We start from the raw sequence: 11,352 nt of genomic DNA, 5'->3' as shown, positions 1-11,352 counted from the left end.
GAGGGAGATGAACATCATATGAACTTTATTTTTATTGGTTCTGATTCAAGGAGGGATCAACATTATCGGTTAAGTTTGGGATTCTAACATGAAAAGACACAAATCTCATTTTAATAGGTGGGAAGTAGGGAGGGAGAGGAGCACTGTATGAAATTAACTCTCATTAGTTTGGGTTCAAGGAAGGAATAACATACTCCATTAATTATAAAAATCTATTTTGCCCTACAGGCAGTAGGAGAGAAAAAGTGGAAAAAAAGAGAGGGGGTTAAAAGGGAAGGAAATAATAGGTAAAGAGAGGTGGGACACAGGGAGGAAATACTGAGGGAGGCAGTGGTAAAACTCTTAAGGAGGGGAAGGGAGAAGGAAGAAATAAAAACATAAACAGGGGAGGGAATAGCATGGAGGAAAAGACAAAGATAGTAATCATAACTGTGAATGTGAATGGGATGTACTCTCCCATAAAATGTAGGCAGATAGCAGAACAGATTAAAAACCACAATGCTACAATATTCTATATTCAAGAAACACTTTGAAAATAAGAAGATATGCACAGGGTAAAGGTAAAAGGCTGGAGTAGAATATGTTATGCTTCAGCTAAATTTAAAAAAGAAGGGATAGCATTATCTCAGACAAAGCAAAAGTAAAAATATCTAATTAAAAGAAATAAGGAAGAACACTAAATCCTGCTAAAAGGAACCATCAGGAAAGAAGCAATATCATTACTTAATATATATGCACCAAGTGGTATAGCATCCAAATTCCTAGAGGAGAAATTAAGAGAATTAGAGGAAGAAATAGATAGCAAAAGTATACTAGTGGGGGACCTCAGGCTCCTCCTCTCTGAACTTGAGAAATTTAACCTCAAAATGAGTAAGAAAGAAGTTAAGGAGGGGAATAGAATTTTAGAGAGGCTAGATATGATATATCTCTGGAGAAAAATGAATAGGGAAAAAAGGAATATACCTTCTTCTCAGTGGCACATAGGACATACAAAAACATTGAACATGTACTAGGGCATAAAAACCTCACAATTCCCTGCAGAAAGACAGAAATATTAAATGCATCTTTTTAAGGTAATGAGGCAATAAAGGGCCATGGAAAGATAGAATAAAAACTAATTGTAAACTAAATAGTTTAATCCTAAAGAATGAGTGGGTCAAAAAATTATATTGGGGTGATGAGGTGGTGCAGTGAATAGAGCAACAGCCCTTGAGTCAGGAGGACCTGAGTTCAAATCTAACCTCAGACACTTAACACCAAAACTAGCCGTGTGACTTTGGGCAAGTCACTTAACCCCAATTGCCCTCCAAAAAGCAAAAAAGAAAAACAAACAAGAAATTATAGAAACAATCAGTAACTTCATTCAATATAAAGACAATAATGAGACAACATACCAAAACTTGTGGGGTTCAGCAAAAGCAATTCTTAGGGGAAATTTTATATCCCTAAATGCATACATTAATAAAATAGATAAAATGGAAGTCAATAAATTGGGCATGACACTGAAAAAGACAGAAGAATAAAAAATTGAAAATCCCCAATTAAACACTAAATTAGAAATAATGAAAACCAAAGGAGAGAGTAATAAAATTGAAATTAAGAAAACTATTTAATTAATAAATAAAACTAAGAGCTGCTTTTATGAAAAAAAAATAAAACTGATAAACCTTTAGTCAGTGTGATAAAAAAGAAAGAAGTAAACCAAATCATGAGTATCAAAAATAAAAAGGATGAATCAACCTCCAATGAAGAGTAAATTAAAACAATAATTAGGAATTATTTTGCCCGATTGTATTCACATACATTTGACAATCTTATTGAAATGGATGAATATTTAAGAAAAAATATTTAAGTTGCCCAGATTAACTGAAACATAAGTAAATTACCTAACCCCATCTCAGAAAAATAAATTGAACAAGCCATCAACGAGCTCCCTAAGAAAAAAATCTCCAGGGCCAGATGGATTTACTATTGAATTCTATCAAACATTTAAAGAACAATTGATTCCAGTACTCTACAAACTATTTGGGAAAATTGGTGAGGAAGGATTATGATGAACATTTATTACTTACTCCCAAATTCTTTTTATGACACAAATATGGTACTGATAACTAAATCAGGAAGAGACAAAACAGAGAAAGAAAATTATAGACCAATTTCCCTCATGAATATCGATACAAACATTTTAAATAAGATATTAGCAGAAAGACTACAGCAACTTATCACAAGAATAATACATTTCAGGTTGGCTAGGTGGTGGAGTGAATAGAGCACCAGCCCTGTAGTCAGGAGGACCTGAGTTCAAATCCAGCCTCAGACACATGACACACTTACTAGCTGTGTGACTTTGGGCAAGTCACTTAACCCCAATTGTTCTCCACATAAAAAAGAAAAGCAAAAAAAAAAAAACAACAAACAGAAGAATAAATTTCAATCAGGTAGGATTTATTCCAGGAATGCAAAGATGGTACAATATTAGGAAAACCATCAGTATAATTGATCATATCAACAACAAAACTAGGAGAAACCATACAATTGTCTCAATAGATGCAGAAAAAGCTTTTGACTAAATACAACACCCATTCCTATTAAAAAACACTAGAAAGTATAGGAAAAATGGAGTCTTACTTAAAGTAATAAGTAGCATCTATCAAAAACCACAAGGAAGTATTACATGTAATGGGGATAAGCTAGGAGCATTTCCAATAAGATCAGGGGTGCAACAAGGATTTCACTATCACCCCTATTATTTAATTTGGTACTAGAAATGTTAGCCGTAGCAATAAAAGAAGAAAAAGAAATTGAGGGAATAAAAATAATTTTCTTGCATCACTCTCATTTCTTTTCCATTTTTCCTTCTACCTCTCTTATATTATATTTAAGCTGGTTATTGAGCTCTTCCATGAGTTCTTTATGGGTTTGTGACCACTTGCCATTTTCCTTTTGTGTTTTGCCCAGAGGTGTTTTCACATTGTTTTCTTCTGATTTTATGACTTGGTCTTCAATGTCTCCATAATAACTGTCTATGGTCAGATCTTTTGGTTGTTGTTGGGTTATTTTGCTCATTTTCTTTTTGGCCTTTCTCCTTTCTTTTAAATTCGAACTCTAAGTGGAAGGGGACCAGTCTTAGGCTTCTTGTGCTAGTGGCTGCATCCCTGGCGGCTGTTCATCTGCTGCAGCACTTATTTTGCCCTGAGGCCCATGGAGGCCCTCATGTCTGGTGGTGTGCTAACAGGCTCCTCTGGGGTAGGTTGCTGGAGGTCATGGGGGTGTGGCAGCTTACATGGTTTTGACCTGGTATCCTAGTGGTCGTTTCTGACAGGGGCTGAGGCCCAGTGGGGTGTTTCTGTGGTACCTTGGGTCTACACTGAAGCACATGTAGGTCGTTCTACTATCTTGTCTTTCTGGAATATGTCTGTTTACCTAGGGCTACAATGAAGCACACAGTTATTCTTTGATATGGAGTGTGATATTTCCCTTGGCTATGCTATGGCATGTTGGGGAGTCCTGGTGTTGGTCTTTGCCTGATCCAGCACATTGGGACTCAGAGTCTTTTACTGTTTTAATGGTGTGTGGCTCACTGCTGGTGTTGGGATTTTTCTTGTGTAATGTGCTCCCTTTTGCCCTAAGTGAGATGAACAATTATTACTGACTTCCTAATTTTCTCAGGCTAAAAGACTGTTTCACCCCATCTTTTTGCTGTTTCTGCTGTTCCAGAATTTGTTTTGGGGTGGTATTTTATGTTTTTTTTGAAGTGACTATGCTAGAATTACACTGATTTGCTGCTTACTCCACCTTCTTGGCTCCAGGAAGGCCCCCCACTATTTTTTTTTTGGATAATCACACATCACTTTATTCACCATTTTGACATGACTTCAAATAAATGGAAAACCATTTTCAGTATCACTTCCAATCACTTGCATTGAGAGTCACCTATAGCAATTAGCATCATTAGCCCTCTACTCATTATTGATGGGGCAGATAATGAGTAATCCAGAGGTACTTTCTTCCTTAGGCATGGCAAAAGAGAAGTAAGGGCAAAAAGGCCCTTCAAAGACTTTATCTGAGGGACTATAGAGAAGGCATCTGTCTGTGACATCATAAAATGCTATATGTCCCTTTTCATAATCAAGAAAAATGCCTACTTTGTATATAGGCTGAATCAATTGAGTGCCATTGTGTGAATTCAAAAGGCAGAAATGATGTCCAGATGTGTAGCCTGCTAGGGTTCTTATACCCTCAGATGAGGAGGAGAGTTTCCCCTTTCTGCTGACTGAATCTTTACAGATGCCCAATTCCCAGTTTGTCTTTTCTCCCACCTCCACTTCCCAATAGTGTTTGCCTGAGGTGAACTTCTCAGCTCCCAAAACAGCAAGAACATAATCAAATCTCTCTTTGTTGTCAGGCAGGTCCTGGGGTACACTTCCACACTGGACCTTCTTCAGGTTTTCAGATAGTATGAGATAAGGATTGGCTGAGTCCGGATCAAGAGTTATATCCCTCTGAAAACTCAAGAGCACTTCTCTCAAGCCTGTGATGGGGCAGGTGGTCAAGCCAGGGGAAGGGAGCTCTGCTTCTTGAAGCAGCAGCTCCTCACTCCTTTCCAAAGGGCCTTTCACCTCCTGAAGCATGTTCAAGGGCACCTTGCCCAAATTCTCCTCTACTTCTACAATCAACCGTTGCAGATTCTGGATTTGTTGAGACACCCTGGCCTTGCTTTCCTCCAGTTTGACCAGATGTTCCCTGGATTCCTGATCAAGTCTTTGCAAGTATTGATATTCTTCATCCCATAAGAACTGGTGCATTTTCCCATATTCAGAAATAACTGACTGTTTCATAGTGTAGGCACACTCCTTACAATGCATCCCTCTTATTCTCGCTCTGTCCAATGCCGTCTTAAATTCCTCTTCTTTTTTCTTTAAGTTAGTCTGTGTCTCCTGGAGCTTATCCCTGCACTTGTCAGCAGCTCTTTCCAAGGGAAGGACATGATGGTCCTTGTGCTCTGGGACTGACAGACAGGAAGCACAGAGAAGTCTCTGGTCTTCCTCACAGAAGAACTTCTCTTTTTCCCAGTGTTGGTCACAGGTGGTCAGGCCCACCACACTCTGCAGCAAATGAGGTCTGAGAATTTTGCCAGTCATGGACAGGTTCTGCAGGTTCCTGTTGGGCACCAGGTCACAGTATTTGATGATTCCTCTACACTCTGGACAGGTTAAGGTTTCATCAGCTCCCTCCTTGCACTGGAGAAGACATTCTGTGCAAAAACTATGGCCACATTTGACAGTCACTGGGTCAGAGAAGTAGCCCAAACAGATGGAGCAAAGGAGATCTGCTTTGAGGTTTTCAATTAAGCCTCTTGCCTCCATTCCTGTGCCTCGGATACCTTCCTTCTTCAATATTTCTCCCAGGAGAAATAATGCTAGCTCTTCCTCTTCAGCTCTGGCAGCAAAAGATATTAGCATTGACTTGTAGGGGTCCTGTCTTTTATGTCTCTTCCTCTGCTTAGCCCCTCCCTTTGCTCCACCCCCTACAAGGTGAGAACTCCTTTCTTTCCTCCCTTTGCTCCACCCCCACAAGGTGAGAACTCCTCTCTTTAGAGAGGCCTGCCAGGGCTCTGCTATAGGGCTGGGTTCTCACTTTTCTTCTAATCCTACAATTCAGCATCAACATCTCTGAAAGAAAACATCTTTACTTCCTCCTAGTAATTGCACAGTCTCCCCATTGGGTCATTTTGTAATAACCCATCTCAGCTCCAAGCCTCAGGATCATCACATTTCTGATATTCTAATGTTCTGAGATGGAAACACAGCAAGGAAAATCCCTAAGCATCATCTTTGTCCTCCAAGCTGCCTCTCCTTATTACCAACACACATATTAAATACAGCATTATCCCTCTCACTCACTAAATTTTGTCCCCTCTCACTGCCATGATTCACTGATTGGAACAAGATGTCTTTTTTTTTTTAACTTTGAAAATTTGTGATTCCTTTCTGCTCAGATGTTCCTGTCAGAAGGGATAAGGACAGCTCCTTCCTCAGAAGTCTACCAGAAAAGATTTGAGAACAGACTTGATATTTTTTACACATTCCTTCTTTAATATCATTTTTTACCCCTCCCTCAAAAGGTGAGAATTCCTACATCCCAAGTTCTTCAAAGTCTCTTCAATGGAACAGAGTTGTCTCCATTTTCCCTTTTAAAATTATGGCTTTCAGTGTTCACCAATGTGTACACACCTAGGGAATTTAGCCCAGGATTGTCTTGTACTTCAATCCTTCAGTCCAGTGGGGAAAGGGTAGAAAAGTTGGGATTTTTAATTGGAGGCAACAATTATCAATATTGTTTTCCAATGTATTATTTTTAATATTAATAAAAGTATGTATATATGTGTGTGTATGTGTAAACATTTGATTCTAAAACTTTGAATTCCATATTCATTCCCTTCCTCCTTCATCACCCACCATTACTGGGAAGATAAGCAATTCAGCAGAGGTTGTACATGTGTAGCTATGCCAAACATTACCCTAGCAGATATTTTGTAAAAGACTGACTATATCTCCCTCCTACCTATCCCACTTCCCCCTTGTTCTATTCTCTACTTTGATCCTGTCCCTTTTCAAAAGTGTGTGCTTCCAAACTCCCTCCCTGCCCCAAGCCTGGTCTCCCTTCCAGAATCCCCCCTCTCATCCCCTTCCCCCCTACTCTCCTGTAGGGTGAGATACCCTATTTAGTGTGTATATCATTCCTTTCCTGAGCCTAATTCAATGAGAAGAAGTTTGACCCATTCCCTTTTGCCTTCCTGTTCTTCCCCTCCATTGTAACCACTTTCCTTTGCTTCTTCTATATGAGAGAATTTACCCCATTCTGTCTCTCCCCATCTCCGCTTATTATATGCCTCTCTCACCTCTGAATTTCACCTTTTAAGTATCATCCCTTCCTATTCAATTGGTCCTGTGCTCTCTGTCTATGTATATCTGTAAACATACATACACACATTCACATATGTATCCATGTGCTCATATACTCTCCAATATAGACATATCTATATATCTATATCTATATATATTCCTTTCAACTATTTTCATACTGAGAAAAGTTTCAAAAGTTACAATTATTATTTTTCCATGTAGGAATGTAAATAGTTCAACTTTGATAAGTTCCTTATGATTTCTTTTCCCGGTTTACTTTCTCATGCTTCCATTGCTTCTTGTATATGAATGTCAAATTTTCTATTCAACTCTGTTTTTTTTTCACCAAGAATACTTGAAAGTCCTCTATTCTACAGAATGACCATATTTTCCCCTGAAACATGATACTCAGTTTTGCTGAGTAGGTGATTCAGAATATCATATTCCAAGCCCTTTGATCCTTCAGTGTAGAAGCTGCCAGATCCTGAGTTATCCAAATTGTATTTCCACAATATTCAAATTGTTTATTCCTGGCTGCTTGTAATATTCACTCCTTGATCTGAGAATTTCAGAACTTTGCTATAATATTCTTAGGAGTTTTCTTTTTGGGATCTTTTTCAGGTGATCAATGGATTCTTTTAACCTTTCTTTTGCTCTCTTGCTCTAAAATATCAGGATAATTTTTCCTTGTGTATTTCTTGGAGGATGATTTCTAGTTTCTTTCTTTGATCATGGTTTTCAGGTAGTACAATAATTTTTAAATTATCTCTCGTGTATCTATTTTCCAGGTCAGTGGTCTTTCCAATGAGATATTTTACATTGCCTTCTATTCTTTCATTTGTGTGGATCTGTTTAATATCATCTTGATTTCTCATAAAGTCACTAGCTTCCATTTTCTCCAATCTAATTCTGAAGGAATGATTCTCCTCAGTGAGTTTTTGAGATTCTTTTTCCATCTGGCAAATTTGGCTTTTTAAGGCATTCTTCTCCTCATTGCCTTTTTGAGCCTCTTTTGCCTTTTGAGTTAGTCTATTTTTTAAGGTGTTATTTTCCTCAGTCAGGCTGTTGACTCTTATTTCATGAATTTCTTGCATTGTTCTCATTTTTCTTCCCAATTTTTACTCCACTTCTCTTATTTCTTCTTAAGTCCCTCTGTGGCCTGTAACCAGCCCGTATTTTTCTTGGAATCTTTTGTTGCAGGACTTCTGACTTCACTCTCTTCCTCCTATTCCATGCTTTGATCCTTTTTGTCACCAGAATAGGAGTTTAAAGTTGGGTTGCTCTGTTTATTTTGCTTTCTTTGCCTGCTCATGTTGTCACTCAATCACTTGACCCCCAGGCATTTTGCCATAGTAGTACTCTGCCACCAGAGGGAACTTCATCCCAAACACTGGGGTTTTCTCAGCTGCCAAATGTATTATTTGGGTGCACTCTCTGAAACCTCCACATGCTCTAGCAATCTGTTCACACACCCCAGGACCTCCACCCTAGACTGCAATCCAGATCCAAGCAGTTTAAAGCAAGAGCAATTACCCTTCAGACTCGTCACTTGGTCCCCTTACAAACTGCAGAGAAGGAGCTGAAGGTGACATGTGGTGGTGGCTGTGGCTCCTCACCGGCTTCTCACCCCAGGGGAAGAGGCCGACACACTCCCATCTACTGGATCCCAAAGTCCACACTGCACTGACCTCTCACTTTGTCCTTGGCATCTATGTGTTGATAATTCTGGAACCCCCCACAGCTGCTGGTATCTGGAGTCCCTCTAGCCAGTCATTGGTCAGGACACCTTGGGGCTAACACCTCTGGCTTGCTTGGGCTGGGGTTGACTGCTGGGCTGTCCTCAGCATAAGGTTAGCTTCTCTGTGTCATTTTGTGGGTTCTGTAGCTCCAAAGTTTGTTCAGAGTCCCCTTGTACATGGACTGGGGAATGTGGAAGCTGGAGCCCCACGGATGTCCTGTTTCTCCCCTCCAAATATTTTTTTTTAAAGCAATAGGGGTTAAGTAACTTACTCAAGGTTACACGGCCAGCTCTTTCTGGGTGTGGTGCTGAGTATCTGAGCCCGGATTTGATCCAGGTCATCCCGACACTGGAGCCGGTGCTCTTACTCGCTGAGCCACCTGGCCGCCCCTTCCCTCCACATATTTTTAAAAATTAAAATATCAACAATGGTTTTTAAGGGGGGGGGGGAAAGCTAGTTATAATAAAGCCTATATAAAGATGGACCAAAATATAACATTTTACTACTCACACAAAAGCAATATAAAAGAACCTATTCCTTTATGATAACTAAAAGAAAAGTGAGAATTGGGGAGGTATTAGTGAAAATTAGTGCAACAGTATCTTGAAGATACTGAATGAATGAAAATACTCTTGGTCTTTATATATAAGGATTCCCAAATCAGTCATGTGGTAGAATCATAGAACTAAAGAGTGTTGTAGCTGGATTATATATTCACAATTATTTGTTTCTTTCCTCTTGTTTTACAGTAAAGAAATTTAGATTTAGAGCAGCAATACCACATATTCAATTGGTCTCCCTATTGAAGAAGAAAGATTAAAAAACCACTTCTATATTCTATTATCAGAGAGAATGAAAATTAGACTAAAATGGGGAAAAGAACATAGAATGTTAAAATAAAAAGCTTCCATGATGGATGATGATTTCAGGCCTTATTCCAAAATGAATAGTTTGAGATAATCTCTAAAGAGGAAAGCATGGTGTGACCCAATGGAATAAATGCATATGGGGTAAGTCAGGACAAGATAGATAGAAAATTCTCAAGAATAAAATTCTGGAGTCACAAAGTACAATTTCTTTTAATCAGAGAGCTTAAAGGAGGATTATCTATAAGGACTGGTGTGGATATGTGTAGAATTTACCAAGTAAATTAGATTGTTAAATCATATATACAGAAGATAAAAGCAAAGACATGTTACAAAGGATGAATTTTAAAATCTGGCCCAGGGCTGCAAAAGTAGTCTAAGAAGTGGTAAATCTCATGACAAGTTGAGACTGACAAGAAAAGCTAAGGATAACAAAAAAGTTTTTTTTTTAATTATTCTTGTGTTTTTATCTAGATTGTTGTCATAAATATGGTCAAAATGGTGTAGGATTGCAGCTGAGGTTGATGAAATCATGACAATAGAAGTCAATGTTACTCAATTCTTAACTATAGTTTTGGGTGCTGAAAGAACTGGAGCATGTGATTTCTCAGTCACTTTCAGTGATGTTGAAAATTATGGCAATTTTGAGAGATACTCCAAAAATGAAAAAGGGCAAATGTTGTTCCAATTTTCAACCAATCAAACCAACAAGTATTTATTAAACACTGAGTATGTGCCAGTATTGTACTGTATTGTACTGAACCATAGGATTACAAAGATAGCAATAAAATGTCTTGTCTTCTCAGACAGGTTACATATCTACTGAGGAAAACAACATATGCAAAATACAAAGAAAGTAAATATAGGCTTACTTAATTCAAGCTAGCAATCTGCAGATGGACAAATCAGGGAAAGTCTGGTATGAAAGATAACACATAGACTGAACTTTGAAGAAATTCAGAAAGTCTAAGAGGCAAAGGTAATGAGGGAGTTTCATGTATGGGGCATGACTCAGGTAAAGGTAGGAGGAAGATGAAAGAATATTTTCATAAGCAAGGAAAAGTAAGATAGAAAATTTGGCTCAATGTTATTGGTACAATGGGAAATAATGTTTAATCAACCTGGAAAAGTACTTTGGTGTGATGTTCTGAAAATATTTAAATGCCCAATAGAGAAGTTTATATTTGATCTTAAAGACAAAATTAACTCCTGGAGACTAACAAGCAGAGCTATGAGAGTGTCAGATATGTAATTAAGAAAGATCACATTGAATATATCTTTTTTTCAGAATTTGTTTATATATTTTTATTTTACAACATTCATCTCCACAATATTTTTAGTTGCAAATTTTCTCACCATCTCCCTTACCCCCCCACCCCAAGATGGCAAACATAATGCTTACTCCTTCCCCCAGTCTGCCCTCTCATATATCCCCCTATCTTTGTCCTTACTCCCTTCCCCCTTACTTTCTTTTAGGGCAAAATGGATTTCCCTACCCCATTGTCTGTATACCTTATTTCCCGGTTACATGTAAAAACAATTTTTTTAACATTTGTTTTTTTAAACGTTGAGTTTCAGATTGTCTCCCATCTTCCCTCCTCACACACCCCCAATGGGAAGACAAGCAATTCAATATAGGTAATACATGTGCAGTTCTGGAAAACATTTCCATAGTAGTCATATAGTGAAAGATAAGCTATATTTCATTCCATCCTATCCAAACCCCCACATTTATTCTATTTTATCCTTTGACTCTCATTTTTCAAAATGGTTTTCTTCTGAAAACCCCCTCCCCAAATCTGCCCTGCCTTCTATAATCACTCCCACTTATCCCTTTTCCCC

The 11,352-nt window shown here is 38.3% G+C and overlaps 1 pseudogene; it reads right to left on the bottom strand.

The window, feature by feature from the left end:
• Positions 1-3,959: 3,959 nt before the first annotated feature.
• Positions 3,960-5,415, bottom strand: LOC138155336 (probable E3 ubiquitin-protein ligase TRIML1 pseudogene; annotated as a pseudogene).
• Between the last annotated feature and the right edge of the window lie 5,937 nt (positions 5,416-11,352).

This window comes from Petaurus breviceps, unplaced genomic scaffold, assembly GCF_028583685.1.
Source record: "Petaurus breviceps papuanus isolate PSGF00001 unplaced genomic scaffold, PetGlider_PUasm1.0 91133, whole genome shotgun sequence".
In the NCBI taxonomy this organism is placed as follows: domain Eukaryota; kingdom Metazoa; phylum Chordata; class Mammalia; order Diprotodontia; family Petauridae; genus Petaurus; species Petaurus breviceps.
Note: the sequence above shows the minus strand (reverse complement) of the source record. Positions and strands in the feature narration are given on the sequence as shown.